Genomic DNA, 17,966 nt, shown 5'->3' on the forward strand with positions numbered 1-17,966 from the left:
TGCTCCCTGATGCTCAGGGCCACTCAGCTCCTGACCTTATTACAGCCTTGGTTCAAACACAAACAAAAGAGCTGAACTCAAGAGGGGAGGTAAGAGTGACTGCCCTTGATATCAAGGCAGCATTTGACCCAGTAGGCATCAAGGAGCCCGAGCAAAACTGAAGTCAATGGGAATCAGGGTGAAGACTTTCTGCTGGTTGGAGTCATACCTAGTGCAAAGGAAGATGGTTGTGGTTGTTGGAGGTCAATCATCTGAACTCCAGGACATCACTGCAGGAGTTGCTCAAGGTAGTGTCCAAGGCCCAACCATCCTCAGCTACTTCATCAATGACCTTCCTTCAATCATAAGGTCACAGGTAGGGAAGTTCACTAATGATTGCACAATGTTCAGCACCATTCGTGACTCATCAGATACTGAAGCAGTCTGTGTAGAAATGCAGCAAGACTTGGACAATATCCAGGCTTGGGCTGATATGTGGCAAGTAACATTCGCGCCACACAAGTGCCAGGCAATGACCATTTCCAACAAGAGAAAATCTAACCATCTCCCCTTGACATTCAATGGCATTAACATTACTGAATCCCCCACTATCAACATCCTAGGGGTTACCATTGACCAGAACTGAACTGGAGTAGCCATAGAAATACCATGGCTACAAGGGTAGGTCAGAGGCTAGGAATCCTGCGACAAGTAACTCACCTCCTGACTCCCCAAAGCCTGTCCACCACCTACAAGGCACAAGTCAGGAGTGTGGTGGAATACTCTCCACTTGCCTGGATGGGTGCAGCTCCAACAACACTCAAAAAGCTCGACACCATCCAGGACAAAGCAGCCCACTTGATTGGCACCCCATCCACAAACATTCACTCCCTCCACCACCGATACACAGTGGCAGCAGTGTGTACCATCTACAAGATGCACTTCAGCAACGCACCAAGGCTCCTTTGACAGCACCTTCCAAACTCGCAACTTCTACCAACTAGAAGGACAAGGGCAGCAAATGCATGGAAACACCACCACCTGCAAGTTCCCCTCCAAGTCACACACCATCCTGACTTGGAACTATATCGCCGTTCCTTCACTGTCACTGGGTCAAAATCATGGAACCCCCTTCCTAACAGCACTGTGAGTGTACCTACCCCACATGGACTGCAGTGATTCAAGAAGGCAGCTCATCACCACCTTCTCAAGGGCAATTAGGGATGGGCAATAAATGCTGGCCGAGACAGCAACGCCCACATCCCATGAATGAATAAAGAAGGGTAAAGCCTTTTCTTCAAGGAGAAATGTGAGTTTAAAAAAAAGCAGCAAACTAGCATTTTCTTTAGAATGGCAAAAAAAATTAATGAAAAGGGAATTTCACACAACAGAAATGTTTTTACAAAGGAAGGAATTTGCTTCTAAGGCAAAAGTTTAAGTTCAAATACTGAACAAAGATACTATTGTCATTGCTCTCATACTATCAATGATAACTGACACAATTGTACTAAAAACAATGAAATCTCCATTTTCTAGACTTCAATTGTCCACTATCCTAATTATATGCAAGAATAAAGCCTTGCACAAGATGGGCTGAATTTTACTAGCCCTCCACTCCAGGGATGGGCTGGGTGGCGGGGGTCCCGTAAAATACCAGGGGAAGGCCGGGGTGAACGGTGGGGGTGGGGGTGGGGATGGTGTGCCCATTGCCTCCCCGATGCCATGGAATTTTATCAGTGGTGGGCAAGGTGGAGGATGGCCTTCCCGCCCAGAGGCCAACCCTGGGCGACTGAAGGGCCTCTTCCCATCGCCGCTGGCATTTTACCAGTAAATGCGGGTGGCCTCCGTATGGGCTGTGGGAGGGCCCTCCTGATTGGGCATTCTGTGGCCCACGGAGGGGCTTCACCTGCGGAAACACCTCTCGCCCTCACCAACAACCCCCACCTCTCGTTGGGGCCTGCCTGATTAGCCATGGCAACCCCAACCCCACTTATTTTGTAGGGAGGTCAGTGTGCATTTTTTACAGCTGCAGCCCCAGCAGTGGCTACACATCTGATCGGCTGGCAAATTTTGGAGGCAGACTCACATCTATTAAAAGGGACAGGAGCCCTGGCGCAATGCAGTTAATTGGGGCAAAAAATGCAGATGGTGTCCCCCGAACGGCCGAGGTGGGGTTGCCTCCGGCTTTCGAGCCTGGCGTCGGGCCCCCACCACACCGACAAAATTTATCTCAATGTTATCTTAATGCACAACCCATTCACACCAATCTCCTCCTGGCTGACATACATCATCTATACTGTCTTGGGATTTTGACCAAACCAAAATTTTATGACAAAATGTTTGAGGTTTGCAGTTTGAGGGGCCCTTTAAACGGGAATGGAGGCGGGGGCGGGTGGAGTCATAAAATAGCGATGGAAGATGTTGGACAGGAAGTCCAACATCATGACATCCCATCTGGTTCTTTCTGTCAACGGCCAACATAAAGGCCAAATTTCGCACATTCACAACGTGGGAAGCCAATTACTTAACACACCAATACACTGTAGTTTTATTCACCGTTTTGAATTTTTCTGATGGCACACAGAAACCACAGGCTTCAGGGCCTCCCCTGGTGAAAGGAGGGGACAATGAGGCGGGAGCTCAGTGTTGGCCTCAGCGGGAAGCCATCGGGTGAGGCAGCGTCACTTGGCAGGAAAGATGGGGAGGGCATCGAGAAAGATTGTCAGCAGTGGGGGCCAAGGTGCCAGCTCTGCGGAGGGAGCCAATACCAGAGTGCCATCGGGGCATTACCACTTCATCGAAGGTCACAAGTAAGGGGGGGGCGGGGGGGAGTGGGGAGGTCGGGGAGAGTCTGTTTGGCCTGAAGGCACTGCGTTCAGGGAGTGGCACCCTCTCATGGGACTCATTCACCCTGGCTTCAAGGCCCCAGTGAAGGAGGATGAGCATCAGAGAGGGAGGGGGGAGCATCAACTGGCAGGGGCACCATACCATCTGGGGGCACACAGCAGAGCCAGCCTCAGGAATGGAAGCTCAAGAAGGATGCAGAGGGGTACACTAACTGGCTCCAGCATACAGAAGAAGCTACCCTCCAGAGAGGGTCTATCAACCGAGGCTCAACTACCTGCAGATGTCAGAGCAGCATTGTCTCCCAGGACTGCTCCTCTCCAGGGCGGCCGTCGATGATCTATGTTCCATGATACAGGGTGAACTGAGCCCCATAGGTCTTGGTGGGCACCCGATGCCAAGACGCTGTAGGTCACCATTGCACTAAACTTTGATGCCACCGGATCATTCCAAGGATCCATTGGAGACATGTGTGGAATCTCCCACTCAGCAGCACATGACTACATCAAGAAGGTTACCAATACCATGTTCAGGAGGGCAGGTACTTTCGCACTGATCCAAACAGTCAAGCTGAGAGAGCTTTAGAATTTGGGGCCATTGCTGGATTCCCCCAGGTGCAGGGTGTCTTTGACTGCACGCATGTGACCATCAAGGCTCCACTTACCAGTCTGCTGCCTTCATTAACCAAAATGGCTTCCACTCGTTCAATGTACAGCTGATCTGAGACCACCGCAAATATGTGTGCAAGATTCCCGGGAAGTAGCCATTACTCCTACATACTAGGGCAGGCCCAGGTGCCAGAACTTTTCCATGCCCCTGTGGGCCTTCAGGGATGGATCCTTGGAGACAAGGGCTACCCACTGAGAACATGGCTACTGATCCCTGTGCGGAATCCATGCAGGGATGCAGAGGAAAGGTACAACACTTGCCAAAGGTCAACCCGAGCGACCATCGAGCAGGCATTAGTCTACTCAAGATGAGATTCGGGTGTCTAGATCGATCTGGTGGAGCCCTTCACTGTGCCCCGGTGAGGGTCTGGCATATTGTGGGAGCCTGCTGTGCACTGCACAGCCTGGTGCTAGAGAGGGGGAAGGCAGTGACGAGTGACGATATCGTGGAGTGCGATGCCTCCTCCACTGACAAGGCTGCAGAGACAGATGGTGGCCAGGCAGTGGCAGATAGAGGGCCCCGGGGACAGTAGAAAAGGCACCATGAGAGACGTGCAAAGGAGGCACGAGATGCCTTTATACATTCACGGTTCCTTTGAGCCTTACCACCTGTTGAGCCACAACAATAAAGCCTTACCTATGAGCAGCCCTGTTGTCGCTTTCTTCCTCTGCACTGCAGCACACAGGGGCACGTCTCATAGTGGCAAGCTGAAGTATTGAATGCCTGGGGATTGGTCCCTCGTTTCCAGTCCCTTGGGAGGAAGGGTTTTAATGAATTCCCAAAGGGCATTAACAACAGAAAGGTGACATGGTGAGTGAAAATCATTATTTTATTGTGTGTCACAACAAACATACGACTACCCATTTCGACTGCATCTTCACCTGTGATCCCTTTTAGTGCATCCAGGTTCTCCTTTTAAATCTTTTCCGGGAGCTCGTAAATGGTGCTCGCCCTGTGCTGGCAGCTGAGGTAGAGGCAGGTGGCTAACCTTGCTGCCATCTGGCCTGGGATAACCTTGGCAGCTGTCCCCCAGCTGCCTGAGATCTGGAGGGCCCCAGCACAGAGGGCCTCCTGCAAAGGTGCAGTGACCACCTCTATCGACGGTATGATCACAAAATCACAGAATAATACAGTGCAGAAGAGGCCCTTCGGCCCATCGAGACTGCACCAATGCATTAAAACACCTGACCTGTCTACCTAATGCCATTTGCCAGCACTTGGCCCATAGCCTTGAATGTTATGACGTCCCAAGAGCTCATCCAGGTACTTTTTAAAGGATGTGAGGCAACCTGCATCTACCATCCTCCCAGGCAGGGCATTCCAGACCATCACCACCCTCTGGGTAAAAAAGTACTTCCTCAAATCCCCCTTAAACCTCCTGCCCCTCACCTTAAACTTGTGACCCCTCGTAACTGACCCTTCAACTAAAGGGGAACAGCTGCTCCCTATCCACCCTGTCCATGCCCCTCATAATCTTGTACACCTCAATCAGGTCACCCCTCAGTCTTCTCTGCTCCAGCGAAAACAACCCAAGCCTATCCAACCTCTTTTCATAGCTTAAATGTTCCATCCCAGGCAACATCCTGGTGAATCGCCTCTGCACCCCCTCCAATGCAATCACATCCTTCCTATAATATGGCGACCAGAATTGCACACAGTACTCCGGCTGTGGCCTTACCAAAGTTCTATACAACTCCAACATGACCTCCCTGCTTTTGTAATTTATGCCTCGATTGATAAAGGCAAGTGTCTCATATGCCTTTTTCACCACCCTGTTAACCTGCCCTTCTGCCTTCAGAGTGCACAGTGGCGCAGTGGTTAGCACTGCAGCCTCACAGCTCCAGGGACCCGGGTTCGATTCCGGGTACTGCCTGTGTGGAGTTTGCAAGTTCTCCCTGTGTCTGCGTGGGTTTTCTCCGGGTGCTCCGGTTTCCTCCCACAAGCCAAAAGACTTGCAGGTTGACAGGTAAATTGGCCATTATAAATTGTCACTAGTATAGGTAGGTGGTAGGGAAATATAGGGACAGGTGGGGATGTTTGGTCGGAATATAGGATTAGTATAAATGGGTGGTTGATGTTCGGCACAGACTCGGTGGGCCGAAGGGCCTGTTTCAGTGCTGTATCTCTAATCTAAAAAAATAAAAAGATCTATGGACAAACACGCCAAGGTCCCTTTGTTCCTCGGAACTTCCCAGTGTCAGGCCATTCATTGAATACTTCTGTGTCACATTACTCCTTCCAAAGTGCATCACCTCACACTTTTCAGTGTTAAATTCCATCTGCCACTTTTCTGCCCATTTGACCATCCCGTCTATTTCTTCCTGTAACCTAAGACACTCCACCTCACTGTTAAACACTTGGCCAATCTTTGTGTCATCCGTGAACTTACTGATCCTACCCCCCACATAGTCGTCTATGTCGTTTATATAAATGACAAACAATAGGGGACCCAGCACAGATCCCTGTGGTACGCCACTGGACACTGGCTTCCAGTCACTAAAACAGCCGTCTGTCATCACTCTCTGTCTCCTACAGCTAAGCCAATTTTGAAACCACCTTATGAAGCTACCTTGTATCCCATGTGCATTTGCTTTCTTGATAAGTCTCCCATGTGGGACCTTGTCAAAGGCTTTGCTGAAATCCATGTAAACGACATCAACTGCACTACCCTCATCTACACACCTGGTCACATGCTCAAAAAATTCAATCAAATTTGTTAGGCATGACCTCCCACTGACAAAGCCATGCTGACTATTCCTAATTAAATGTTGCCTCTCCAAGTGGAGATAGATTCTCTCCTTCAGAATTTTCTCCAATAGGTTCCCTACCACTGACGTGAGACTCACTGGTCTGCAGTTCCCTGGCTTATCTCTACAACCTTTCTTAAATAATGGGACCACATTAGCTGTTCTCCAGTCCTCTGGCACCTTTTCTGTGGCCAGAGAGGAATTAAAAATTAGGGTCAGAGCCCCTGCAATCTCCACCCTCGCCTCCCACAGCATCCTGGGACACAAATCGTCTGGACCTGGACATTTGTCCACTTTTAAGCCTTCCACAACCTCCAATACCTTGTCACCCCCTATGACAATTTGCTCAAGAACCTCACAGTCTCTCTCTAAGTTCCATATCTACATCCTCATTCTCTTGGGTAAAGACAGATGTGAAGGATTCATTCAACACCCTAGCAATGTCCTCTGGCTCCAGCCACAAATTTCCCTCTTGGTCCCTAATGGGTCCTATTCTTTCTCTGGTTATCCTCTTCCCATTGATATACTTATGGAATATCTTGGGATTTTCCTTACTTTTACCAGCCAAAGTTTTCTCATATCCCCTCTTTGCTCTCCTAATTGCTTGATTAAGCTCCATCCTACACTTTCTGTATTCCACGAATGCTTCCATTGATTTGCTCTCCTTGTATTTGCTAAAAGCCTCTCTTTTCCTTCTCATCATACCCTGAATGTCTCTGGTCATCCATGGTTCTCTGGGCTTGTTGCTCCTACTTATTACCCTGGAGGGAACATGTTGGGTCTGTTACCTCCCCATTTCCTTTCTGAATGCCCCCCACTGCTCTTCTGTAGATTTCCCAACAAGTACCTCTTTCCAGTCTACCTTGGCCAGATCCTGCCTTATTTTACTAAAATTCGCTCTCCCCCAATCCAAAACATTTGTTTGCAACTTGTCTATTTCTTTCTCCATAGCAAGCTTAAATTGTACCATGTTATGGTCGCTATCACCTAAATGCTCCCCCACCAACACATCAACCACCTGTCCGGCTTCATTCCCCAGAATTAGGTCCAGCACTGCACCCTCCCTTGTTGGATCCTCTACATACTGCGCTAAAAAGTTCTCCTGTATACATTTTAAGAACTCCACTCCGTCTAAGACCTTAACACGATGACTATCCCAATTAATGTTGGGAAAGTTGAAATCAGCTAATATAATTGCCCTATTATTTTTACACACCTCTCCAAATTGCGCACATATTTGCTCCTCAATTTCCCGCTGACTATCTTGGGAGTCTATCATAAACACCTAGCATTGTGGCTGTCACTTTTTTATTCCTAAACTCTACCCATAAAGCTTCATTTGATGCCCCCTCCAAGATATCATCTCTCCTTACTGCAGTAACTGACTCCTTAACTAATATTGCAATGCCTCCTCCTCTTTTACCCCCTCCTCTGTCTCACCTGAAGATTCTATATCCCGGGATATTGAGCTGCCAATCCTGCCCCTCCTTCAACCATGTCTCCGTGATGGCTACTACATCACAATTCCACATGTCAATCATTGCCCTTAACTCATCCGTTTTACCTGCAATACACCTGGCATTAAAGTAGAAGCCTTCCATCCTGGTCTTACTCCTTTGAAACTTACTTCCGCTGTATTCCCTCTGACTTATTTGCTTTCCTGTGCTTAGCTGTGTCCCTATTCTGCTTCGGAGTCTGCGTACCCTCCCCCTGCCAAATTAGTTTAAACTCCTCCCAACAGCACTAGCAAACCCACCAGCAAGGATGTCAGCCCCCCTCTGGTTCAGATGTAGACCGTCCCGCTTATAGAGGTCCCACCTACCCAGAAACTGTCCCAGTGGTCCAGGAATCTAAAACGCTCCCTCCTGCACCAACTCTTAAGCCATGCATTCATCTGTGCTATTCTTCTATTTCTATACTCGCTAGCATGTGGCACTGGGAGTAATCCAGAGATTACAACCAGAGAGGTCCTGTTTTTTAGTCTACTGCTTAACTCCCGGAATTCTTGATGCAAGACTTCATCCCTCTTTCTACCTATGTCATTGGTACCAACATGTACCATGACCTCTGCCTTATCACCCTCCCCCTTCAGGATGCCCTGCAGCCGTTCAATGACATCCCGGACCCTGGCACCAGGGAGGCAACACACCATCCTGGAGTCACATTGACGGCCACAGTAGCGCCTATCTGTTCCCCTGACTATAGATTCCCCTATTACTATTGCTCTTCCTCTTTCCCCCTTCTTGTGCAGACAGGCTGCTTGCGTTGCCAGAAGCTTGGCTCTGTCCACACTCCCTGGAGGAACCAGCCTCATTAGCCTCCAAAATGGAATACCGATTTGCAAGCGGAACCCTAGGGGACTCCTGAATTACCTGCCTGATTCTCTTGGACTGCCTGGTGGTCATCCATTCCCTTCCTTCCTCAAGTCCCTTCAGCTGTGGTGTGACCACCTCTCTATACGTGCTATCCACAATGCTCTCAGACTCGCGGATGCTCCACAGTGTTTCCAGCCGCCGTTCCAGCTCTGATACCCGAGCTTCCAGGAGCTGCAGCTGGACACACTTCCTGCACACATGCTGGTCCCGGGGACTGGAAATGTTCCCGGATTCCCACATGCAGCAAGAGGAGTAAACCAGGGCTTCAAGCTCTCCTGCCATGACTAAACCCTTTAAAACTAAAGAAGATTATAATTTTAAAAAAACAATTAAGTCTTGCTAAAACAATGACTTACAATTCAATCCACTTTGAAAAATACCCACCTGGACTTACTCACCAGTCAGCTGTGCTCTTTGGAAGCTCTCGGTTCCCCTCACTCTGAGGACAGGTAGGAAATGAAAGGAGCTCCTCACTCCCTCCTCACCGACCTTCCTCAGTTACCAAACTTCCACTATAGCACTCTAATGCAACCCAAGTCAGCACTCCAGGCTCTCGTGTCACTGGCAGAGGGGCTTTGGAGCTATTGTTTACACCAGGAGCACCCAGGATCTGGATTGACTCCTCCATTGTCCACACTTGAGTACACATTGCCTCTGGCATCTCTGCCAGATGTTGCCTGACCTCTCACTGTAGATGCAGCATTTCCCACTGGCACCAGAACCTGGGCTCAGCATGGGCCTGATCTCCCACAATTCTCTGACTGCCAACGACCTGGGCTGTCACAGCCTCTGTTAGCTGCCCGGCACCTCTCTGCTGTGCTCACCAGGTATTGTGCCTGAATCTAAATGCGTGCGACTACCCCCCAACTTCAGAGTATCTGCACTGGTGGAGGGAGAACCCACTGAGGCTCCCTCCTCTTCCTTAGAGGTGACCAACTGTCCCCCAGCCTCTTTAGCTCCTCCCCCATGTCATTCATCTTGACCTGCAGGAGAAATTGAAGGATTCGGGTCTGTCCATCGTGACATTCCAACCACCCCTACTGTGCTGCTCCATTGATGCAGTGGTGATCACACGTACAGTGTGCCAGATACACCCTTGTGCCCCAGGGGAAGCTCAGTCATTGTGCTGGGTGGGAGCATCTGCCTCGCCATCAGCTATGGTGCAGTTGCCTTGTTGCCCTGCCAGTTCCATGGCCTTCTCCTCCATTGGGGTGAAACATGAAGATAACGCACTCCACCACCGGTCTTGTTTAGTTTAGTTTAGAGATACAGCACTGAAACAGGCCCTTCGGCCCACCAAGTCTTGGCCGACCATCAACAACCCATTTATACTAATCCTACACTAATCCCATATTTCTACCACATCCCCACCTGTCCCTATATTTCCCTACCACCTACCTATACTAGGGGCAATTTATAATGGCCAATTTACCTACCAACCTGCAACTCTTTTGGCTTGTGGGAGGAAACCGGAGCACCCGGAGGAAACCCACGCAGACACAGGGAGAACTTGCAAACTCCACACAGGCAGTACCCAGAATTGAACCTGGGTTGCTGGAGCTGTGAGGCTGCAGTGCTAACCACTGTGCCACTGTGCCATCTTGGCATGCTCCTTCCTATTGTGGGCTATCTTCTCCTGCAGACAGATTGATAAACAAAGTTAGTCTCCCAGTGGGGAAAAGCTGCACACCTCAGCGAGCCATGCCTCCTGCAAGCAGCCACTCTCAAGGGACTATGCGGGGAAATGATATGACAGACGGGCACTTCTCACTAAGATGCAACCATGCCTCAGATGGCATTTTTGACTCTCTAACTCCATTGCCCATAGCTGGGTGGTCACTCCCTCTCCACCAAACACAGCCCCTCAGTCTGCCTCAAGCTAGGCCCAAAGGGTGGGAAATGTATGAACTACTCACCTTGGCAGACCTGATCAGATCATTGCCCATTTTCTGGCATTGGACCCAGGTCCTTGGGATGACCCCATGCTGCTGACCTCCTCCAGACAGGCAGTAGTCAGAAAGGTAGGGGTTCTGCAACAGGAGGCAGCAGTCAGACAGGTAGGGGTTCTGCAACAGGAGGCAGCAGTCAGACAGGCAGGGGCTCTGGAACAGGAGGCAGCAGTCAGACAGGCAGGGGCTCTAGAACAGGAGGCAGCAGTCAGACAGGCAGGGGCTCTAGAACAGGAGGCAGCAGTCAGACAGGTAGGGGCTCTGGAACAGCAGGCAGCAGTCAGACAGGCAGGGGCTCTAGAACAGGAGGCAGCAGTCAGACAGGTAGGGGCTCTGGAACAGCAGGCAGCAGTCAGACAGGTAGGGGCTCTGGAACAGGAGGCAGCAGTCAGACAGGTAGGGGCTCTGGAACAGCAGGCAGCAGTCAGACAGGCAGGGGCTCTGGAACAGGAGGCAGCAGTCAGACAGGTAGGGGCTCTGGAACAGCAGGCAGCAGTCAGACAGGTAGGGGCTCTGGAACAGCAGGCAGCAGTCAGACAGGCAGGGGCTCTGGAACAGGAGGCAGCAGTCAGACAGGTAGGGGCTCTGGAACAGCAGGCAGCAGTCAGACAGGTAGGGGCTCTGGAACAGGAGGCAGCAGTCAGACAGGCAGGGGCTCTAGAACAGGAAGCAGCAGTCAGACAGGTAGGAGCTCTGGAACAGCAGGCAGTACTGACTGCAGGGCTATTAGCCCTTTAAATATGGCACCTTGAGCTTCCACAGTATCACCTGACGCTGTCTTTGCTGCCACCTCTGTCCTCTCATTGGATGGCCCCCGTGCATCGCAGGTCTTAAATGGCATTTTAATCACAATCGGCTAGCCACTCATTGCCCCGAAGGATGCTGCACCTGCTTCTGGTCCCGACATCGGGATCTGCAGCCTAGAAATAAACTTCATCCCTGATTGTCAATCTCTTTTCATCCCAGTTGGCCCCATCCAAGTTGTCAGATATTTTTCACTTCTGCTAACATTTACCTGCAAAATATAAAACTTGCTCTCAAAATCTGCTATCACACCTGAATTGATGGACCCTGATGTTTCAGTTATCTGCATTGTGAAGCTGTTTCTTCCTGATTATTGACACATTCATTGTATCAGTTTCGGATTCAATGTATTTTTTTTTTAATCCATTATTGATTTAACATTCATTTAACCTTGGAGGAAACAGCATTTCCATTTATTATATATTGATTTGGATGCAAAACAGAAGCTTGATAGTAAGCTATTTAATTATGATTCCCAGGTGAATTTATATTTCACACGTGTACTGAAAATATTAAAAGGAAACTTCTTCTTCGGAAGGAGATGACAGTGACATGATAAGAATTTTTATTTGCCAATGAACTTATGTCCACTGGGTTCTATAATAGATTGAATCTCCATACTCATTTCCTTTTTCATCCCTTTTCAAGAAAAGAATGCTCTTTTACAAGTTCCCATTGATTGATTAGAAGCAGCTTTAGGTACTTCGGGGCAATCATTGTGCTCACAATTTTCCTTCCTCCATGCAACCTCACCTCTGGATCTCAAAAGAGATGCTGACAGAAATAATCAAAAGCCAATGCAGCCTCATATTGGGGAAATAAAAGACACCAATAATCATCTGCATCAGTTAGCCTTTAGTTGGTTGTATATCCAACATTTACAAAAAGTTTTCGCAATGTTCCAAGTGAAGCCTTTCAACTCATAAGGATGAATAAAGAGATAATGGGGGATAGCCTTCACCCACATTTTTCGGGAGATAAACTGGCGGAGCTAATCGTCTACCCATCATCGAACAGCTCGATCCAATACCCACAGCAATTTTAATGCAGGTGCTTGATAAATATATGCCAATAGGGGTCCTGCGCCTAGAGCAGTAATGACTGCCCTGTTGGACTTACCCCACTCCCATTCAGCAGGAGCAAGTTTTGTGCTGGAAATTTTAGTCCAAATGAAGCCCCATCATAAAAATGGCACTGGACCCACGTCGATTCCTTCAGACAGTGCAGTACATGTCCCATCCATGCACCTGATTAAGGCTATGTTCTAAAATTTTCCCACAATATTTCCCTATTTAATGTTGGGGTTGCAGAGACGAATAACATTAATTGTTGATATGTAAATCATACCAAACTTATACTGAAAGGGCAATTTACCAATTAACGCAGTATAGCTCAACATGTACACCTATCGAGTGGCTGAACCATACAAGATAGCAAGCTATTAAGTGGCTTCAATGCCACAGGTTAGTGAGAGAAAATAGACCAATTTTCCCACACCTGATTGCTAAAATCATGACTTTAGTGCAGCCGTTTGGAGCAGGAATGGAGGCGTGGGGATCCGGAGAATTGTGTCTGCCCGGAAATCCAGTGTCGTAACATCGGTTCCAGATTTAGTCAGCATCGGGAAAGCACCAAGGCAGCATCACCGCCCTGAAATGATGGGAAAGTAGTTTAAATTGTAGAGCACTTACATTTAATACAATAGCATTTAATTCATTTTTTTAAATGGGAGCTTGGGATTAAGCGGATGAAGGACAGCCCTCATGTGCCTTTGTATTTCCAACTGTTAAAAGCTGGAGGCACAGAGACAAGGCCTCCATGCCATGATGGGTAGACAGCCATGACCAGCACTGCTTTGGGGGAGTGGGTGAAGTGGAGGCCATTGTGAACATACAGTGTGGTGTGCTCTGCAAGGGGAGTCGGGGTCTTGGGTCTGTGCAAAGGGTCAGGTCTCGGGTGCTCTGCAAGTAGGGTCGGGGTCTCATGTGGGAGTGCCGGCTGAGCAGTGTTTCGGGTGGCCAGCAGGGAGGTCTAGGGTTTGGGTGACTGTATCGGGTGACCAAACTGTTGAGCCAGATGCTTGGCTGCCCATACTGCTCAATAAGAGGGTCAGTGATCAGCAAGGGTGGGCACTGAGGGCCATCAGCAAGTCTGCTGGGAGAAGTTGCAAAAGCACAGCTGCCAAGGCAGGGTTGTATCTGCATCAACAGCACTCTGGAGTGGGGTCTCCCAGGGCCGCAGCCCATCATTGCATCAAAAAGGTGACCAATGCCCTGTTCAAGAGGGCTGGCGACTATATTTATTTTGAGATACAGCACTGAAACAGGCCCTTCGGCCCACCAAGTCTGTGCCAACCAACAACCACCCATTTATACTAATCCTATATTAACCCCATATTCTCTAGCACACATCCCCACCATTCTTCTAACACCTACCTGCAAGGGGCAATTTACAATGGCCAATTTACCTATCAACCTGCAAGTCTTTGGCTGTGGGAAGAAACCGGAGCACCCGGCGGAAACCCACGCAGACACAGGGAGAACTTGCAAACTCCACACAGACAGTACCCAGAATTGAACCCGGGTCGCTGGAGCTGTGAGGCTGCGGTGCTAACCACTGCGCCACTGTGCTACCAGACTGACCCTGACAGTCAGGCTGAGAGGGCCATTGGATTCGGGGCCATAGCTGAATTCCCTGAGATGGAAGGTGTAACAGATTGCACACATGTGGCCATCAAGACTCCAACAGACCAGCCAGCTGCCTTCATCAACGGGAAGGACTTCCATTCAATCAACATTCAACTGGTCTGCAACCACTGAAAACATTTCCCACAGGTGTGTGCCCACTTCCCAGGAAGCAGCCATGACGTCTACATGCTGCGACAGTCCCAGGTGCCACAGCTTTTCAGGCCCCCCTGCTTGTCTTCACGGATGGATTCTCAGGGACAAGGGCTACCCATTGAAGACATGGCTACTTATGTCTCTGAGGAACCCCTGCACTGCAGTGGAGGAGAAGTACAACACCTGCCACGGGCTCCACCCACGTGACCATCTGCAGCATGCCCCAGCGAGGGCTTCAGATATCATTGCGGTCTGCTGTGCTCTGCTCAATCAAGCACTGCCGGGGGGTGGGATGGGGTGGGGTGGGGAGGCCTCGTGACAATGAGGTGCCTGAACGACATTCCTCCATTGACGAGGGAGAGGACAAGCAGCACTGGATGTTGAAGCCAGGCAGATTGGGAGAGGCCAGGCAGATTGAGCGATGTGCCAAGGAGGCAAGAGCCAACCTCATATTTACCCGCTTCCAGCCACCACGATGGTCACTCAGAGTCAAAAGAATAAAGACTCACCTCAATGCATGCAGTCTCCTTTCTAATTGTGTTCCGTGCCTAGTGCTCAGCTGAAACACGCGCTCGTGCCCATTGAGGATCATATTCAAATGTGGGCTGTGCTTACATTGGCATCCACTAAGGGGAAGGTGAAGTCAGCAGCTCACAATTAATGCATGACAGAATAACCTCTTTTACACAATGAAGGTTAATTACTAAAACAAAAGAACTTTATATAATGCAGCACACGTCAACTTTCAAACACCCTTGAACCTCCAAGTATCTCTTGGTGATTTTCTTTATATGCTTTTGAGTGCTTCTGTGAAGTGTGAATCCATCGCTAGCAGTTCGGCTGGAGGCAGGCTACTGATCAGGCTGCCCCTTGGCCTGTGATGACTTCAGCAGCCATCCTCTGGCTGCCTGAGGCCTGAAGGGCCCTGGCTGCCTGAGGGTTTCCTGCACTGGTGCTGGACTCTCCTCAGGCATTGTGGCTGCTGGAGATGGGCTCACTGGTGGAGGGGCTGAGGAGCCGATGTCCACACTTGAGGTGCCCTGAGCGGAATCCACAGATGTGGAGGTCACCCTCTCCTCCTCCCTTTCAAGGATAACTTGAACCTCCCTGCTGGTCAAGAAGAACGAAGAGCTGGAGAAGATTCCAGGCACCTCATCCTTTTCTCGCCTTGCTCTTGCTGTGTTGAGCTCATGACCAAGGCGATGGTGTTCAGGCCTATGTGCATTTCTGGGATCTGGCTCTCCATTAGGTTTGTCAACCTCTCGATGGAGAAAGCCATGCACTCACACACCTGAGACATGGCAGCACTCATGGCATGGATGGACTCCTCCTTCAGCTGCTCATGGCTGCGCTTGGCCTCTGACATCTCTGCCAGATGTTGCCTTACCTCTCGCTGCAACTCCAGCGTGCCCTGTGCTGTCGACACCAGAAACTTGTCATCAGCCTGGGACTCAGTATGGGCCTGGCCACTCACAGTCCTCCGACTGTCAGAGGCCTCGGCTGTCTCAGCCAGTTGCTCGGGCGCGTGTGCGGTGCTCTCACCAGCTTGTGACCCTCATTCTACAGCCAAGTGGAAACCCACTGAGGTGAAAGTATCTGTGCTGGTGGAAGGTGGAGAGTCATGTGACTGCGTTCCTCTAACTGCGGTTCCTCCTGAGAGGTTGACAACTACCCCCTTCTGCAGGACCTGCTTGAGAGAACACAAACGCAAGTGGGTTAGGCTGTGCAGATCTCGTCATGCCAACCATGCGTGATGTGTATTTCCAGAAGTGAACTATATGTTGATAGAATATAATCCTCACGCTCCTGTGCAGAGACTCCAGTCTCTCCAACAGATATGGAATAGCTGCCCTGTGTCCCCATCAATTCCACTGCCTCTTCCTCTGCTGTGGATGTAAAGGAATAGAGATATAATATGCTTGATTAAGTAAAATTTGGAAATAGTTAATGTATTATGCCTTTAACGTTAAGGATTGAATAAATGGTTAGTTTTCAGAGCTCACTGAAGTTCCCATTTAAGATAGTGGAGTTAAACCTTTCAAGGTCTCTGTTGGAAGAGAATTGCTGTTACCAGGGCCTTGGGAGATAAACACACACATTGAAATATCTTGCGTGACCTCAGTAAGAGGTAGCAATAAAACTTAATTGGTATACGGGGTTGTTGTTCAGACAGGTCGGCTCCAGAGGTTGCTGTAGATACCATGGAAAGGGTAATTAACAATAAATGGAATGTACTCACAGGAAAAAGAGTGAATACAATTATGAACATTTTGACCAGATAAATGCTCACAAACTTCAAATTCCAATAAAACATTAAATTAAAGATATAGATTTTAAAAGGGAACACCGGAAGGCCACATCTAATGCAAAAGTCATATGACACCTTAGAAATACAAGGTTCTGAAGCAAACACTTAAGGGTGTTGAATCCTCAACAATGCTTCTCATCCCATGCCTTAGTGGAGGATTTAAGTTACAAGTTTACTTTAAATTTTGTTGGATATTCTGAACATTCTAAGAAAATTTTGCTGTAACATTAGCAAGGTTAAACTTTTGGATTCTATGTTAGAAATAAGAATATGTGTTACATCTCTCAGTAATACTTGATATTGTGATATACTTATCCACTTAAGAAGTTTATTGCATGTAAAATTCTTTAATAAATCTATAAAAGTTAATAAATCGTCTCATGTAGTATTCTGTATACGACTACAAGAACCCCCTTTCTGTGTCTCCTTAAGTGGAGATACACATTGAAGAGAGTTTCCCAGACCCTAATAAGATCTGGGATATGTATAACTTAGCCATAATATTCAATATAGGCTCTCTGAAAGATGGTAAAATTCTCTGTTGGTTTTCTTTCTTTGAAGGAAAGCTAGTGCAATTCTTTGGACCCAAATAAGTGTCTGAGAAGTTGTTTAGTTTGAACTTGATTAAAGGAGATTCATGGGGATGTGTTCCTGGTTTGGTTTAGTCCCTGCAAGGGATATAAGTATAAGTCATAAATCACTTCATGGAGAGAGGCCAAAGGACTGGGATTTCTCCCTACTGCTATGGGTCCTCTGTCCTGCAAGTAGAAAGAGGGAGATAGTCATACTTTGCAGAGAAATCAACATGACAGTTCTGTTAATGTAAGCCCCTTGTCCCCTACAGGGATATCACATATAGCTATGCTGCCACCCGCACTTAGGAGAGTTAATGGGGATTAGATGTGAAAGAATGTCGCCTGTGGCCAAGCTGCAGCCATGCATCTGCCAGGATGAGGTGATGCCTAACCTCCTCTGCCATCACTGTGGTAGTGCCTCCTCCCCATGTCCCAATTCCTCTTGCGTAGCCACTTGCAATCACTAAAAAGGAGAAAGGTATGGAGCATTCATACATCCAGGGAGAAGACTCGGAGGGTGGAGTTCCGGGCCGGTAAGTATAAAAAACTTACCTTGGGGATTCGCGGCCTACATCCAGGCAGAAGACTCGGAGGGCTGAGTTTGGACCAGTATGTTACCTTGGGTGGAAAAAAACTGAAAAAAAACTTTTAAAAAACTGAAAAAGTGATGTCACAGGAAAGCTGTGACCTGATTGACTGGTAGGGAATCTGTACTGAATTTGAAAACAAAACATTGATAAAAATTGATTAAAACCCTAATTAACTAATTAATTAATAAGGAGAGGAGTAACTAAACCAGAGGGAGGAGATTACTGTATTTAGCATTTAATATTTATAGTAGAAATCTAGCACTAGGGACCGTACAGTTAATTGTAA

The sequence above is a fragment of the Heterodontus francisci genome, chromosome 4 (genome assembly GCF_036365525.1).
Source record: "Heterodontus francisci isolate sHetFra1 chromosome 4, sHetFra1.hap1, whole genome shotgun sequence".
Classification (NCBI taxonomy): domain Eukaryota; kingdom Metazoa; phylum Chordata; class Chondrichthyes; order Heterodontiformes; family Heterodontidae; genus Heterodontus; species Heterodontus francisci.